The sequence below is a fragment of the Podarcis pityusensis genome (assembly GCF_964106645.2).
Source record: "Podarcis pityusensis genome assembly, chromosome: 6".
Taxonomy (NCBI): domain Eukaryota; kingdom Metazoa; phylum Chordata; class Lepidosauria; order Squamata; family Lacertidae; genus Podarcis; species Podarcis pityusensis.
This window is the reverse complement of record NC_138030.1, coordinates 78,509,857-78,527,593: the sequence shown is the minus strand read 5'-3', so window position 1 is coordinate 78,527,593 and position 17,737 is coordinate 78,509,857. Positions and strand designations below refer to the sequence as shown.

The following is a 17,737-nucleotide window of genomic DNA, read 5'->3' as shown; positions in this document are numbered from 1 at the left end:
TTTATGTTTCATAATATTTTGTGAAAGTAAATTCCGTGCAAAGGAAGAGGGTTGACAGCGAGGCAAAAAGAAAGAAAGACATGAACAGGGATTAATCTAAGATTGCTGAACAATGGCATACCCTCCAACATCTTGCAGAGAAAAATTGGAATGCACGTCTTTCCGGGCTGTGCTCTTGCAAGAACCACGTGATTTGCCAGAGAGTATATCCCCCCAAAATGGGCACCTTTTGGGACTGCACTCTCGCAGGAGCCAAAATTGGACAATCTGAGATCCAATCAGAAGCTAGGGTGGCCTCTGCAATTCTGGGACAGTTGACAGAAATGCAGTGGGGTGGACACACTTCAGGTTTTCGGAATCTACTTTGTTTTAAAGAATAACCGTGAGAACCACCAACTTGCATGCCCTTAGAATTAAAGAATTCTGTTCCCTGAAGTTTATTTTGGGTACCGACACACAGTCCGCTGACACAAAAATTGCCTCCTGGTTACTCCAAAGTTTTGTCAGTTCAACAGTATAATTTGCAGGGGGAGCACATTTTGATGCTGTTGTTGTTAAACAATTAGAATCAGAAATCCTTGCCAATCTACTGTCAATCATTTAGAGATGATCCGGTGCTTTTTTCTGGGCATACTCAAGGGTACACAGTACCGGCACCTCTTCCAAATGTCAGAAGTGTGGCAATTACTGTAAGAACTTCATGGTGACTACCAGCTCCCCTTTTTCTTAAAAACAAACAAACAAACAAACAAAAAACCACCACTGTAGAGCTCTACCAGTCAATCCAGGTCCTCTTTCTGCTCATGTTGCCTAACAAAACAATCAACTCAAACCCAGTTCCTTTGGCTGGAGAAATAATAATTCCCTGGGAAAGGAGGAGTTCCATCACCCAATTTTTGGTTAGTGAACATTTCTGTATCACTTTCCAGAGCTCTTTTAGCTATGGTAACCACAAATATTTGAGGTTGCCAGGATATGGGACCTGTAGGGCCATTTTGTGGGACTCACACCTGATCAGGCGTCTTGGCTTCCTATGACTAAGTATTGTTTAGATTCAGCTTAGGCAGGTAAGTGGCTACATGAATCATAGAATCATAAAATTGTAGAGTTGGAGGATCCTGAGGATCATCTAGTCCAAGCCCCTGCAATGCAAGAACATGCAGCTGTCCCATACGGGGATCAAATCTGCAACCTTGGCGTTATCAGCACCACGCTCTAACCAACGGAGCTGGTTAAGTACCGCCAACATCTAGAAATATGCCCTCAATATCTTTCTAAATTGCTGTCTACCAAGGATTTTCTCAGCCAGATCAAATTTTAAAACTGTCACACAAAGAAACTTTTATTGGGTATATACCTTATTTCCCCCCTAACTTCTTAACCAAAAAAAGGTTCATGATGTAGCTCACGATATGCAGTGCTTTTTTTCTTAAAAAAATACATTTAGGGGTACTCTCATTTTGTCTCAAGAAAATCACCATTTTATAGTTCAAATCGGGGGGAGATAAATACAGTAAATGGACAAAAGTACAAAGATTCCCAAAATGTTTAGGGGTTATGCATACCCTTGCGTAAAGGTAAAGGGACCCCTGACCATTAGGTCCAGTCGCGGTCGACTTTGGGGTTGCAGCACTCATCTTGCTTTATTGGCCAAGGGAGCCGGCGTACAGCTTCTGGGTCATGTGGCCAGCATGACTAAGCCGCTTCTGGTGAACCAGAGCAGCACACGGAAACACCATTTACCTTCCCGCTGGAGCAGTACCTATTTATTTACTTGCACTGGTGTGCTTTCGAACTGCTAGGTTGGCAGGAGCTGGGAGCGAACAATGGGAGCTCACCCCGTCGTAGGGATTCAAACCACCGACCTTCTGATCAGCAAGCCCTAGGCTCTGTGGTTTAACCCACAGTGCCACCCACATCCCACTGTACCCTTGCATACCCCCAGAAAAAAAGCACTGGCAACATGTAGAAAATTCTTCAAAACTCACATTTGGCCATTAGATTCACAATACAAAAGCAATAAGCAGACAGGTAAAATAAATAAAAATCAGGTAAACAGCAGACTCAAGTTGTGTTAAAAGTGGTGGTGTCGGAACAGTGTATATATGTTCTTCCTAAAATGCATCAAAGTTAAGGCTTGATGAAGAAGCAGAAGGAGGGTGTTCTGGAGGAGAGGCATCCTGACTAGGAAGCCCCAGTTGCTCATTACCAGCCATTTGGTTTCAAAATGCACAGATACCCTGAGCAAAGCCTTTGATGATCTTTTAAAAGCCAGGCAGGCTCGTGCAGGAACCAGCAGTCCTCCAAGGAATCAGATTCCAAGCCATTTAGCACTTTAAAGGTTAAAATCAGCACTTTGAACTGTGCCCAGAAACACATTTTGGGCACAGTGCAGTTCTTTTTAAACTGGCAAGATGTGTCCTTTATTCTTTGTACCAGTTAGCAGCCTAGCTGCTGTGTTCTGTACCGACCGTAGTTTCTGAACAGTCTCCAAAGGCAACGTCATGGGGAGCACATTGTGGTCATTTAATTTACCCATCAGAACATAGAATCATGGAATTGTGGAGTTGGAAGGAATTCTGAGGGTCATCTAGTCTAACCTCCTGAAATGCAGGTGAATACCTACAGCCAGGTTCTCTCTTTCTGTCTTTTTCTTAAGGCGTAATTGCAGCTGGCAAACAAGCCAAGTTGTATAAAAAAGCACTACAACTCACAGAGGATACATTAGACTCCATCCACAAGTTTCATGATACACAAGGTCATCTGTCTCTTCCTCCTTAACAGTAAAAGTATAGTAATAATAAACCTTCAGATCAGCAAGTCCTAGGCTCTGTGGTTTAACCCACAGCGCCACCCGCGTCCCGCAACCCATATTTATTCACGGGGTAAACCTTCCTGAGACCTCCGGGTATAGGGTGGGATATAAATTCAATAAATAAATAAATAGCAAGTTTTCCCATAGGAAAGTGATGGAACAAGTGGAAGTGTGGATGAGCCACTGAAATTAGTGCACCTAAGTTAGTAAGGTTCATTAATTTCATCAATTTCAATGGGTCTACTCTTAGTATGGCTAACATTGGAAACAACCCATCTCAAGATAAATATTGAGGGCCCAAAAACAAATACACTTTTCATGACAATGTGGACTTGATGACTATTTTCTTTTTTAATGCTAATTTTTTTTTATCGGTTTCTTGAGATTGAGATGATAGTGACCCCATGACAGGAATTTCCATTACTGTGAACTACAGGGGAGTGGAGTGAGATCCCATTGTGGGGATACCATTTTGGGCAGCAAGCCTGTGTGGTGGATAACCTATAGTTCTGCCTTTAAACTTTTGGGCAAGCACTACTGTCATAGCGTACTGGAAAGGTCCCAGCAGAATGTTGCTTTGTTGTGTTTTCATCCTCATTTTCATATGGGGCTGTGTAAGAAGTCCTTTTGGGGCGCTGCAAAGAAAAGAGTCTTTGCAGCAAAGGAGCGAACTTACAACTGAAGAATGAGCATATGCCATCTACCATCTGCGCTTTGTTGCTTCATGAAATTTCTATGAGGCGTCCTTACAGGCCTTTGTTTTGATGATGCAAGCAGGATTTTGTGGTGCGCAAGCCACACATGAGAACTCAGACAAGCGCAAGGGTAGAGCTCTTCAGCTCAACAAAGAAATAGTCTCCATGACCTACTTACTAAATATAGCTCTGCTACTCTGCCTCTCTTGATATTATCCCAATATACGGAAGCCTGGAGGGAAAGAAAGAGAGAAAAAGGAAAGACAGGAACTTTTCCATTTCTATTCCTTGAGATGAACTTTTCCTCTCCTACCTCCTGTGGCTCTGGAATTCAAATGTCAGTTTTCCAGAAATGCATGCATTATCTTTTGTTTAATTGAATTAAATAAGCTGGATCAAGTATTGTTAGCAGCAGTGGTGGCTGGTGAAGTCAGAACTGCTGGCTGCCACCATGGATTACAATTGAGGGAATTGCTGTACTTATCAGAAATGATGAGGGCGGAAGCAGTGAATACCTCACTCATCCCGCTCAAGCTTGGGCTCCTTAAGGCTGTTTTACTTGTTTGCAGTGCTATTTTTCTAGAAAAAAAGGTGCCAGAACCCAACATATTCTCTTATAATGGCAAAGGTGCCCACCTGAGAGGTGCCGGAACTGAGTTCCGGCACGTTCCAGCTGAAAAACAGCCATGCTTGTTTGTTAAATTTCTATCCCTCCTTTCCTCCTGACAGAGCCTAGAGCAGCAAGCACTTCTGTGATAAAGCAGTAACATTAAAAATAAAATAAACATTTTGAAAACATTGTAATTTGAAAAAATTAAAAGCACCTGAAAACATTTAAAAATAATTCAACACAATAAAACAAATTAAAAAATCTTATGTAGCCAAATCGTGTGTTTGAACAGGTCTGTGAAGAGTATGTGGGGTGCCTCCCCCCACAAAATCTTTTTGAAAATAATTTGTTTTTTAAAAAAGTTTCAACAACAAAAATGCAGGAGCTTTGAGGGCCACCAAAACCTTTTAACATGAAGGCATCACAGTAGGGAACGCACAGGAGCAGTCAATGCTTTTTTTTTTTTAAAGAAAAATATTGTGGGTCATTGAGGCCCACAAAAAACATTCTTGGGGACTGGATGTAGCGCATGGGCCATTGGGTACCCACCTCTTCATTTAAGGATCCCAAAATTTATCCAAGGAGCATTTTTCTCACTAAGGGGGCAAGACAAGAAGATTTGAACCTTTTGGAAGCTCCATTTCCAAAGTCTTCCATAGATCTCTCTTGGATCTAACCAAAATCAAATTCTCAGGAATGCAAAAGGGTGTGTTTTTTGTTTGCTTTTGCTGCTTTTCCTGCTGTCATTGTTGCTATTTGATTTGTTGCATTGTTTTTATCTTGATGATCCGACATGGGACTCTTTTATTTCAATTGTAATTCTAGCAATTATTTTAAAAATAGTATCTGTGCACATAACTCAGGGTGTGCAAATTTCATTCCTCACCCCACCCCCCAAATACATACACGCATGATAGCACAGCAACAAATCAGAAACAAACGATTTATCAGTCCTTCCCCAACTACATTGCATTTTCCTTTGGATTTCATTTTCAAACAAGGAGTTGGGGGAGGTTTTATTTTTAAAAGAAATGCTGTGCCATTAGGAGCATTAAATATGTCAAAGAGACATAGAGAGCTCTTCCCCTCAGTGTAAACCTGAAGTGCTGAAATTTTGGTTTTATTATATTTAGGTGGTAAAACTGCCAAGGCAGATTTCTCAAGTTCCATAAAATTCAAAGCAGTTTCAATTAAGGCTGGGAAAGAACTGGGTTACAAACCCAACTTTGAGCGGCTGTTGCATCTTTATCCCAGAATCCTAGGTGTGTAAGATGTAGGTCCTGCACCCCAGAAAGGGGGATCACAGACAAATGTCCCCTGAATTTTCTGCAGTGAGAAGTAAAAAGGAAACCAGTGAACATCACATCCCGTCTCCCTTTCCCGTGGGAATCCAACAGTAACTTGACTGTGGAATGAAAACATAGTCTTGTGACTACCATCTGCTGCTCAGTGAGGGAAACATAAACCAACAGGAGTCACTGAGGAAGGGAGCCAGTGGAGAGTATCTTGTTCAACAACCCTCTAAAATTCTGAAGCCCAACATTTGACATTTCCCACCCTGTGGCTTTGGCCTGCGTTGAGTCACAACAAGGATCCATCATCTCCCTCTGAAGAAGAAGAAGAAGAAGAAGAAGAAGAAGAAGAAGAAGAAGACACCATTATTTATACAGTGGTACCTCGGGTTACAGACGCTTCACGTTACAGACGCTTCAGGTTACAGACTCCGCTAACCCAGAAATAGTACCTCGGTTTAAGAACTTTGCTTCAGGATGAGAACAGAAATCGCACAACGGCAGCAGGAGGCCCCATTAGCTAAAGTGGTACCTCAGGTTAAGAACAGTTTCAGGTTAAGAACGGACCTTCAGAACAAATTAAGTTCTTAACCCGAGGTACCACTATATGCCGCCCATCTGAATGGGTTGCTCCAGCCACTCAGGTGGCTCCCAACAAAAAATAGTAAAAACACAATTCAACATCAAACACTAAAAACTTCATTGAACAGGGCTGTCTTCAGATGTCTCTTAAAAATCACATAGCTGTTTATCTGTTTGACATCTGCTGGGAAGGTGTCCCACAGAGCAGGCGTGACTACTGAGAAGGCCCTTTGCCTGGTTCCCTGTACTTCATTTCTCGCAATGAGGGAACCACCAGAAGGTGGAGGTGGACCTCAGTATCTGGGCTGAATAATGGGGATGGAGACACTCCTTCAGGTATACAGGGCAAAAGCCATTTAGGGCTTTAAAGGTCAGCACCAACACTGACCAATTGTGCTCAGAAACATCTACACAAAACATTCACAGAATTCAGGAAAGAAAGAATGCTCAGTCTAATTTTCCATCTTCTGATGTAACAAAAGTGGTAAAAACCTCATAAGTAGTCATGTCTAGGGCTAAGTCTTGTCATCAGTGAGGGTGACTGTGCTGCAACTTAATATTTATTCCTAGACTACATTGTTGTGGGGGTAAGCCACTGGAAAGTCTCACGAGCAACTTGCCCAGGGAATATTTCCTCCCTTAGAATGACCAGGTTATGAGAAGCCAGGTTGTCAAAGCATTAGCTAGGAAGAAAGTAGTGGGGTACCTTGAATTATCTATCACTGCTGATTCCTCCTTTAATGTAGCAAGTTTCTAAAATAAAGCTCATTGCTTTAACATATATTTATTTATTATTTTTAAGCATAAGAGCATCAAGCACTAATTTCCATCAGGAAGGGCAGACTGATCTAGTTCCAGTCAATGGCAACTTTGCATTTATTCATTCATGAATCCTTTCCACTCTGTTTCTGAATTAATCTGTGATTTTTTTTATTAATACTCTGCAGCAGCAACAAAAAATATTTAAATTCATATTTAAATAATATTCTATCAAGAATTATGCATTTAACAACTTTTCAAACAGGATTTTTCCAATGGAGTCATCCCACGCGTGTGTCTGTGAGTCATTGAGTAACCATGGCAGACATGCTTGTTCAAGGAAAGCCCAAATTAAAGATTATCTGCTGTTTGGCAGATAATGGATGAGTTAATTCTGATCTCATCTAAGCCCTGAGGGCTTCTAGAAAGGTCCCTCCTTTATAATATGACGTGCCTTGTTCTTTGAAAGTCTATTGCATTTGCAGAACCAGATTTACACCAACTAGGATGGACTAGGAGAAACTCAGTACAGAGCTACGACAAAATTGCAGAAACAGAAACAGAATCAGATATAAATTCAGAAGGAGAAAGCATCCATTTGTGTCATTCTTGCCATGGGGGGATTTTTCTATCACTAACACACAGTGCTGGCTTTTCGCTAGCTAGAAAAGTTTCCTTTCTTTTTTTAAAAGTCGCCTCTGGGAAAGAAAAAAAAAAGTGATTTTGCAGATGAATAAAAGAAGCAGGGTTGAAAGAGTTCTGCTGTTTTATTTGGGGCAGGATACTCTGTCTCGTTTAACTCTAGCTGTCAACATTTTAAAACAGTTAAAACATTTAAGCTCTATATTTTTATCCTTCATGGTAAGCAGGTGTTACCTTTCCTTTTCCATAGAGGAAAGGAGAAGGGGCAGAGGTCAGTAGCATTTGCTTGGAGTGCAGAAGCTTCCAATCCCCAGCATCTCTAGGCGCCCATAACAAAAAATGTCGGACTTGCGTTCGGCCGAGCTAATCCTCCGGTCAAGCCCTCCGACGTTAATTAATGACCTGAGCCTTTGATGAGGCTCCAGGAACGTTCCCTCATTACACAGAGTATACAGCAGCAGCAGAAGATGAGAAATATGAGCTACATGCTAAGAGTTTTATTTGTAACTATGCAGACAGCAAAGAAATATACATCCTCTCTCTGTGAAAGCCGAGAGGCAACTGGTACAAAGAAAACAGGAAACCAGTAATACCAACACCCGTCTCCCGTGAGACTTCCAACAGTCTGGAATGTAAACAGAGTCTTGTGACTCCAAGCACTGCACAGTGGCAATAAAAAGAAACCTACCAGAAAGACCCTTTGTCTGAACCCCTGGAAATTCACTGCCACTCAGTGTGGACAATACTGGACTAGATAAGCCAGGAAGAGAAATTCATCCTGTGAGCCCCACCTGCAGTTTATAGAATCAGTGCATGAATTATGGGTCACGGTCCAGCGGCAGAGCATTTGCTCTGCATACAGAAGGCCCCAGGTTTGATTCTTGGCATCTCCAGGTGGGGCAAAGAAAGACCCCTTGAGAGTCTTCCCGCCGCGGCGAAGGTGGGGACCTGCTACAAATCCCAGGCGGAGGAAGCCTGGGAACGTGGGGTTCGGCAGGGCACCAGGAGCGCCCCCCTACTCTCCGGGAACCCCATTTTGGGGCGCCGGAGCGAAGTGGGGTGAGTGGCGCGGTGCTGCGAACTGATTGCTATTTTCACGGAGTGAAGCCGCACAGCCATTGCCGGAGAGCGCTGACGTTTTCCTGTGGACAATTGGAATTTAAACAAGTACCCTTGAGTAGAAACGGAAAATTGGATCAAGAAATACCTTAATTTGGCATCGAAGCGGGAAGGTTCAAAACAGGAAGTCCGCCTTCCGCTTTTTGTATATAGACTAAAGCAAAAACTTTGTAAGCTAAAGCCTGGAAAGCTGTTAAAAAAAAGTCTAAATTTCCTTCATTCAGAATTACTGAAACCCCCTTGGAAGCAGGAGAAAGGGGGGGGGGACTTTGTTCAACTCTAGCAGGAGAGGGAGTGAAGAAGGATAAGTTTTCACCGTCTCTATCCTGGGAACGGGGTGTCAGAGACAGAAATTGTTGGAGAGGTTCATTGACTGTGAATGGAATACTTTGACAGATAGCTAAAGAAGAGAAACAAACTGATTCCAATGTTGCCTTTTGCATTCTAAAGAAACAAAATATCTGAAAAATATCTGAAAAATGAAAGTAATTTTCCTTTGTTGGACTTGCCTTAAAAAAAAAAAAAGGATACAAATAGAAATTGTCTCCTCTAGAGGGAGCTTGTTAAATTGTTGCTGCAGTATACTTGAGGACTCAACAGCTGTGAGATTAAGATCGTGGGACCAGTCTTTTCTGACCTTGACTAAAGATGAGCTGGGAGGAAGATTGGGTGCTTGCTTTATGTAAGACAAGTGCCTTGCTGGAACAGATGCACGAGAAGATGGACTTGATGAATGAGAAAATGGATTTGATGACTGTTGTGGTTAATAACTGTGGACAAACAGGGAACATTGATACAGAAATCATTCAGGGACCAACTCATGAATCTGTACTGACTGGGCAAGTGCAGAAGATAATGGAGGAGGATGCAGCTGCACCTCAAATAATACAAATGGAGAGACCTGAGGCCCTACAGGAGCATAAGCCGCTGTCATTGAAGATTGAAGTTGGAGTGGGCCAGGGGGAGTTTGGAGCTGAGGAGGTTCCTAACTTTGGAGAGACCTTGAAATATGCTTTCAAATACTTTTTGGATTATATCGATGATTGTGGGGAGTGGGACTGTGGGGAATGGGCGGGTTTGATGAAGGAAGATGGAGACAATTTTGGGTTGGAATCCCCCAGAGACCTACTCCTCAATGAGAAAGGAAAGAAATTAAGAAAGAGACCAACAAAAGACAAGGAAAAGGGCAAGTATAAACAAGAAGAAGAAGAACTGCAGAAGGGACATGGAAGAGACTTAAGGGCCTCGGACATAAGGCTTCCAGGTTGATGGACTAGATGGAATGGACAGTAAGGACTGACACGATCCGAGACCAGGAAGAAGAGACGTTGAATGAAGATTGGAAGAAAATTTATAAAGAAAACTTTCTATTTAGGGAATTAGCTTAAAATTAATGAATATTAGGGAAAATGTTGGAATGAAACTATATGACTCTAGCAGAAATGATATTAGGAGTTATGTATATTTGAAAACTAAGATTCAAGCTTTAAGGTATTTTAGGGTAAGATAAGGTTAAATAAATTAAGGTAATTTGAATAACAGAATATGGGAAAAGATGGAAAGGATTTGTTGAGCCAACTATTAGGTTAATTCGTTAAGATAATTTTTTTAACAAAAATTGAGAAAGATGGAAAGAATTTGCTGAAATAACTAATTAAACTAGAATACAAAAAGGGAGGTGTGAGGAGGTCAATGAAACAAGCAAATGGAAGTTATAGATATGTAATCTGGGATTTGTGTCGTTTTTTCTTTTTGTCTTCCTTTTTTCTTTTTATCTTTTTGCTGTATTGTTGTATTGGTCTTTGCCCCCCCCCCCCTTTTTATGTATTATAGTGTTGTTTTTTATTTTTTCTTTATGTTCTATAATGCTGAAACTACTAATAAATATTATTATTTTTTAAAAAAGAAAGACCCCTTGAGAGAACTGCTAATCAAGGTAGACAGGGCTAAGCTAGACAAGTAAATGGTCTGGCGTGATATAAGGCAGCTTCCTAATGTTAAGTTTCCTTTTTTAAAAACAACAACCCAGATACTGAAGAAATGTGAAAGCGTGTTCTCCTTCATGGAGAGCACGTGTTGCGGTGGGGGCAAACAAGACATCCCTCTGTTGCTGGGCGGGTTAGTTTGGATGGCCACGAATCTTATTGGGCACCTCTTGGTTGTTGGGGAGAATTTGATGTTGCAATTTATGATTGACAGCCAAGGGGCTATTTATTCCCTGCGTACAGTGTTGATCTGCCTCTTTTCGCCAAACGCATCGGATCACCCGCCCACCCTCCCTACATTTAGGGCTGTTTGTGTTCACCTTGCTATGCCTGTCATGGGGTCGTCTGCTTTGGGGCAGGGGCCTGGTAGGAATTTTTCCATTTGGCTGATTGGCTGGTGCCATTTGGTTTTTTGCCTACTGTGTAGCAAATTCGTCACAACTTGTAAGGTTGTGGTTAGGCATTGGTTAAATTTGGTTGGTGGAGGGGGTACGGTTGGCTGTTCCTGCCCCTCCAATGCTGCTGCTGCAAGGGTATTCTGTTAAAGGAATCCAGAGGCTCGCCATGCTCTTGTCTGAACCCCTGTCAAGGGGCTAGGGCCATGCAAGAGCCCCTGGGGGCATTTGGGGAGAGGTGAGGGCCTGGCACCCAGCTCTATTCTCTTCAGATACCTGAAGATATCTGAAGAAGTGTGCATGCACAGCATAGCTCATGCCAATAACAAACTTAGTTGGTCTCTCAGGTGCTACTGGAAGGAATTCTTTTATTATGGTTTTAAAAGTGAGTCCATAAGTTACTGTGGAAGCCAATTCTGGATCCACATGTCCTTCCACAGTGGGGACATAGGTTTCCGGGCAGGAGTTGATCGCGGTGAGGGTTTGCCAAGTGTGCCTTCCTCTTAGCGCATTTCTCCCTTTTCGTCCTGAGTTCGAGCCTCTTCAAAACCCATGACACCTTTAGTAAAGGCTGTTCTCCAATTGGAGTGCTCGCAGGCCAGTGTTTTCCAGTTGTCTGTGTTTATACTACATTTTTAAAGATTTGCCTTGAGACAGTCTTTGAACCTCTTTTGTTGACCACCAGCATTACGCTTTCCATTTTTAAGTTCAGAATAGAGTAGTTGCTTTGGAAGACGATAATCAGGCATCACACAACATGGCCAGTCCAACAAAGTTGATGTTGAAGAATCATTGCTTTGACACTGGTGATCTTTGCTTCTTCCAGTACCCTAGCATTAGTTTGCCTGTCCTCCCAGGTGATGCGTAAAGTTTTCCAGAGACAGGTGTTTGGCCAGGTGTGTGTCCCTGACTGCCTGCCCTCCCCCCCCCCACTTAAAGTACAATTCAGCCTTGCTTACCTGTTTTCATTAAGGAATACCTAAATGAAATTTCAAAACAATCCCTCTTCTTTACAGGAACGCTGACCAGAGAACTGATACAAGCAGAAACAGCAGAATCAGTGTGTGTGCCACACAAAGCAGGCTTACGCCAAAATTTGGGCTGCCGGCTGACAAGAAATAAGAGTGAGCTGTACCCAACAATGTTATATTCAGAGTAGATCTGCTGAAATTATTGGACCTAATTTAGGATTATCAATTCATTCCAGTTGGCCTACTGTAAGGAAGATTAACATTGGATGCAATGCCTCATCATTTGCTTTTTAGCTAGATACCAAAAAAAGGAAGGAAGGAAGGGAAGACAGGCAAGAACAATGGCTGGTTTTTCTCTCTCAGATATTGTTGCACATTACCAGCTGACTAGACAAGGTTTTTCTGTGCCAAAAATTGTTGGATCTTAGAGTCACTGGTACAAAGTGCATACTCTTCTCTCCTCCACTTCCTCCCGAGTATCAATATTCATAAATCGAGGGAAATTTCCCTAAACATAGAACCATTTTGATAGAAGGAAAGGGATCCTCCCTAAGAAAAATAAACAAGCAGGTATTTTTTAATATATATATTTTTTATACAAGATTTGTATACCTCTTGCTTGATAAAGCAAATGCTTGATTCATGAAATTTAAAATTGACAGTGCTTCCAGTCGTTGCATCAAGGGCTCCTCTGCGTTTTCTGTGTCTTAGGCCAAGTGAGGAGAGGAGCTTCCTGCCTGTACACATTCGATTGAAGAATTCTTCCCCCAAAGCATCCTGGGAAGTACAGTTTGTTGAAGGTATCCAATCAGAATTCTCTGCTAGAAATCACTCTCCCCTCCCATGACTTTGCGGGTGTCAAGGTTAAATGCCTGTGATATAGATGTGTCCCTAGCAGCATTGCTTGATTTGGATATAGCCTGGATGTGATTTAAATCAAAAGCCCGTCTTAAGAGAGTTTAATTTTCTTTGATCAAGGGTTGAATGGAGATTTGATCCAATTATGGATCAGCTTGTTGCCCGTCGTCGTCTCCCATTCGCCATCTTGACCAGCATAACTCCAGGCAGTCTCATTTGACATACGTAATTTCCCAAAGGACGACTCCTGACAAGCAATCTTTCCTGGAATGACAGTATGACTTTAGGCAATCAGCAAATCCCGAAATAGCAATATCTTTCCCTGACAGCTTTAATTCGGATGCTGATTTTAAAACTACACATAACATAAGATGGTTATAGATGGGAGTCGGTCTCAATTTCTTGCACGGTCCTCCTTATAAAGATGTAAGCTCTGCTGCGGCACAAAGGCACTGAGAAAGGGGACAAATTGCAGTAGAAACATAGCCACGTGTGCTTTTTGTACCAGTTATAAAGCCTGGAGCTGTGCACAGAGCATTGCTTTATCTAGCTTAGTACTGCCCACACTGATGGCCACCCATGATTTCAGGCAGGGTTCTCTCCCAGCTTTATCTAGAGATGCCATTGGGACTGAACCCAGGACTTTCTGCATGCAAAACAGGTAAGAGGAAGTTACAGCCCTTTCCCTTCATGTAACTCAGTGTTTCCCAAATGTGGGTCTCCAGCTGTGGAGGAGTTTGGATTTGATATCCCGCTTTATCACTACCCGAAGGAGTCTCAAAGCGGCTAACAATCTCCTTTCCCTTCCTCCCCCACAACAAACACTCTGTGAGGTGAGTGAGGCTGAGAGACTTCAGAGAAGTGTGACTGGCCCAAGGTCACCCAGCAGCTGCATGTGGAGGAGCGGGGGCGCGAACCTGGTTCACCAGATTACGAGTCTACCGCTCTTAACCAGTACACCACACTGGCCATCATGCCCGAAATACTGAAACTGCTTCCCTAGTTATCCTTAACCATCTTCTTTAGCATCCCCTTTCTTAAAAATGTGGTCTTCATTAGGCATTATTACACTTTGTGGTTAATTTTTACAATATAGTACTAATAGTAAACATCCTTGCCGTTTTTCATTGCTGGTTAGGATGTATTAATATTGCTGTTAATAATAAAGAAAAGCACCATCGGCAAGTAATTAAAGGAGTATGTTGTTCAATCATTCATCACTGTAAGTATTTCTTATGCCACCCTTCAGTTACATTCCCTGGGCAGTTTACAAGAAAAGGGAGGAAAAAATACAACAACTGAAATGTGAATACAAAAAAACAAAATGAGCTAAATGTCACAAATCCTTAATTATGGTTTACTAAAGCCAGCCTCCTTCAACCCATCATTTATCAAACTGTTCTATTTAAGTTAATCAGTTAAGATTAGTCATTAGTCATTAGTCACTAAACTGTGGTTAGTAAAAAAACAGAAGCAAAAGCTCTAATATCATACCCTCCAATATACCCTAATATCATACCCTCCAACGATGAAAATAGGGACACCCCATTCCACAATGATAATTTTTATTATTTATACCACACATATCTTATTGGGCTGCCCCAGCACTCTGGGCAGCTTCCAACATTTATTAAAAACATAATAAACCATTAAACATTTTTTAAAAAACTTCCCTATACAGGATTGCCTTCAAACGGTTCAGAGGGCGGACAACTCTATACCCTCCAACATTCCTCTAATGAAAATAGGGTCATCCTAAGGAAAAGTGGGACATTCCAGGATCAAATCAGAAACTGGGACGGCTTCTCTAAATCAGGGACATCCCTGGAAAACAGGGACACTTGGAGGGTCTGTAATATCTTAGCAGGGGTGCTGAAGAAGAGATGGAGGAAAAGAGAGCCCAAAGTTTGCCTTGACTTGTTCTCATGATGATCAACCATTGTTTACAGTTGTATCCAAATGCTTATTGAGAGAATATAGGGCAGGATTTAAGGAACAGACATAGGGAAAGCTGGAAAGCAACCTGTGGTGTTAAAAATATGCTGACTGGGTTAACTTTGTGGTTTTCCAACACAAGTACACAACAGGGAAGGCTGGAGTTCAGAGGCTCTGGTTAGTAAGGCAGAGGTCTGAGGAATGCAATCTTTGTGTCTTGTTCATCACATAGAAGAGGGGAAATATGGAGGGTATTTGCATATATTTTTTAGGAGAAAATGAGAAGGGAACACTAAAAAGAGGTGAATAAACAAGAACACTAAGCCTCAAAATGGTACTGAAATATAATCAAAGGAACAAAATACACAATCTGTTTCAGATGACCAGACGTGTGTTGTTGAAGTATTTGTAACCAGTTAAAGCATCCTTTGCTCCTGAGTAAGGTTGAAACCACAATGTGTTAGGCGTTTTGTATATTTGTTTTAAGTTCCCTTCATACCTCAGCACCAATTTGAGGAATAGACTTGTTTTCCAGTCATGTTTCTTTGGGGGAGAGTTTGGCTGACTGTGGATTATTTAGAAGTTGTTGAGCAACTAGGGCTTGTGGCAACATCGACGTAGAGTTATTCTTGTGATTGCACCAGCATCAACAGTCTAGTTCACATCCAGTTGTAGGGAGGAGAAAAAGCAGCCAGATCATTTTAGAAGTTCTTATGGGAAAGAGTGATAATCTAGGGTGTACAAGATTGTGGTAGGGTAAGAGGAATATACCACATAGGAGGAGGAGCTCAGATTAGAATTGTGTGCTTTCCATCTGTTATGACCCAGTCTTGCCGAGCAGCAAAACATAAGGGTTTCTTTGAAACTGTCATCAGACAACAGAGAGATAGAAGCAAACACCATCAATCTGTGAACCTTCAAAAGAGGAATTCAGTGATTTGGAAAAAAAAAATTCAATATGTAAAGATAGTAGAGAAAAACAGATGAGGAAGGCTAGAAATAGCTATTCCAAGGAGCCTGCGGAGTATCCTTATCTTTGCAGAAAACTATCATTGAATGTAATGTTAGATTTTCTCCAATATTTATATTTTATTGCTTGATCTGATTATCTTCCTCCTGCAATCTATTGGCATACTTGAAACAAAGAAAAATTCACTGTTTGGGACTGTAGTCTCCCCTCTGCCAAATTCAAGTATTAAGCATTTATTTATTTATTTATTTATTTATTTATTTAAAAATGGAAGCTTTGGGGAATGAACGCATTAGCACAGGACATAGTGAATTCATTTTTCTAAAACAGCACTTGCAAAATTACATGAACCACAACTCTCAGCTTGTGTGGCAATCCCTGTGTTCAAACATCAAGGATTTTATCATTATTTGCCTTCCTTCTCTATATGCTTTTTCACCACCCATCTCGAGAGACAGAAATGGTGGAGTGACAAGCCGCCTAGATGTTTTTAATGTGAAATGAAATGTGCTGCTTTTTGTTGCTTGTGCGTATTAAATTTTTTATTTTAATGGCATGTCAACCTAAAATATATACACGAAAATGACTTAATACGTTTGAACTTAGGAGAACATCACTCTGCAGGTCACTTTATTTATTATTTAGCTGCAGCTCCCTTGCACACCGTCTTGTCACAAGAAGCGGAGCAGGATGATGGCTGTTTATTTATTAGGATGAGGAGGAGAAGGCAACATCCTTTGTAACTATTGATCTGAGCATGCCCGGAAACAGTTTGGAGTCATTTGAAGTTTCTGATATTTCTGTCTATGGGTTAATCTGTTGCAAACGCTGTGCTGTTTAGGACTATAAGGGTGCATATAGTATTTTCCTTATAACTACAGAATGCCATTACATTAAATACCTATCAAAGCTTAAGGGCTGATACATCCAGCCAGAGATACATTCACTATGCAGAGGTGCAAAGTTGGTTCCACAAGTCCTATCCAGATCAAGATGTATAAAAGCATGTTAAATAAATGCTGGAAATGTATGCAGATATATAGAACATTCTTCCCTAAAAAGTCAGGAAATGCAGCAGTCTATAAATTTTAGGATTTGGTTGCTCAGCGTACAAGAAATATAAACTTCAAGTCATGATTACTGGGGAAATTGAACTGATGGCAGAACTACACCATACACTTAAAGGACACAATACTTCTGCCAAAGAATTCTGGGAATGGTAGTTTTCCCCCCTCTCACAGACCTATAATTCCCAGGTATCAAACTATCATTCCCATAATTCTTTGGGGGAAGTAATGTGCTTCAAATTTGCACCAAGTGTCCTTTAACTGTATGGAATGGATCTGCCCTCAGACTAGGCTTACTCTACGAAAAGGATGGAATAGTAATATATGTACAGTTCTAGCTATTCCTTGTCAGCTGCTTGTTTTCAAACTACAAAGCATGAAGACTCAAATAGATCTGCGTTAATACCAGGGCTATTTTTTCCACATACCCTTTTTCTCCTACTGAGGTCATCTAGCACTCAAACAAAATTTAGAGGTTGCCGTGCCTCCCACCTTAGCTTCTTGTTGCATAGATGTTTTGTCCTAGAAGGTTTAATTTTTAATTTTGCAGACAATAATAATGAATAATGCAGATGAACAACTAGTGCGCCAGAGCTGCGTATGACAGAGAGCTGGTGTTTACACAGGAGAATGGGGTATCATTTCATCTAGCTGCTTTGAGTGGCGCTGTGTATGCATTGCACCAGTCTTTATTGTTATTTGCTGTCGTCTTCTGCCACCATCAACATTTCCAGATTAAAACACCGCAACGTTCATCTGCTCTCCGTCTTTGGCTTGAAAGTGACAGTAATTATTATTACATGATAGCTAATCAACAAACATCGTTGTCACTCGCTACTTAATGATTGTAGATTGCTTGCGAGCATTAATGGGGAGGCGTATAAAGAGAATATGAACCTACGGTACAAGAGAACATGAACAGACAATTTGATTCTCAACTGCAATACAGCTCTTTTCTTTTTCTCCTTATTATTATTTTTTCCAGTTCAGGCTTGGAATTCAATAGCATATATTTATGAAAGCATGATCAGCATTGTAAGTT

The 17,737-nt window shown here is 41.3% G+C and overlaps 1 long non-coding RNA gene across 2 annotated transcripts in view; it reads left to right on the top strand.

The window, feature by feature from the left end:
- LOC308478762 overlaps positions 1-17,737 on the top strand; it is a 141,510-nt gene that overhangs the window by 101,813 nt on the left and 21,960 nt on the right. The window lies entirely within an intron of this gene.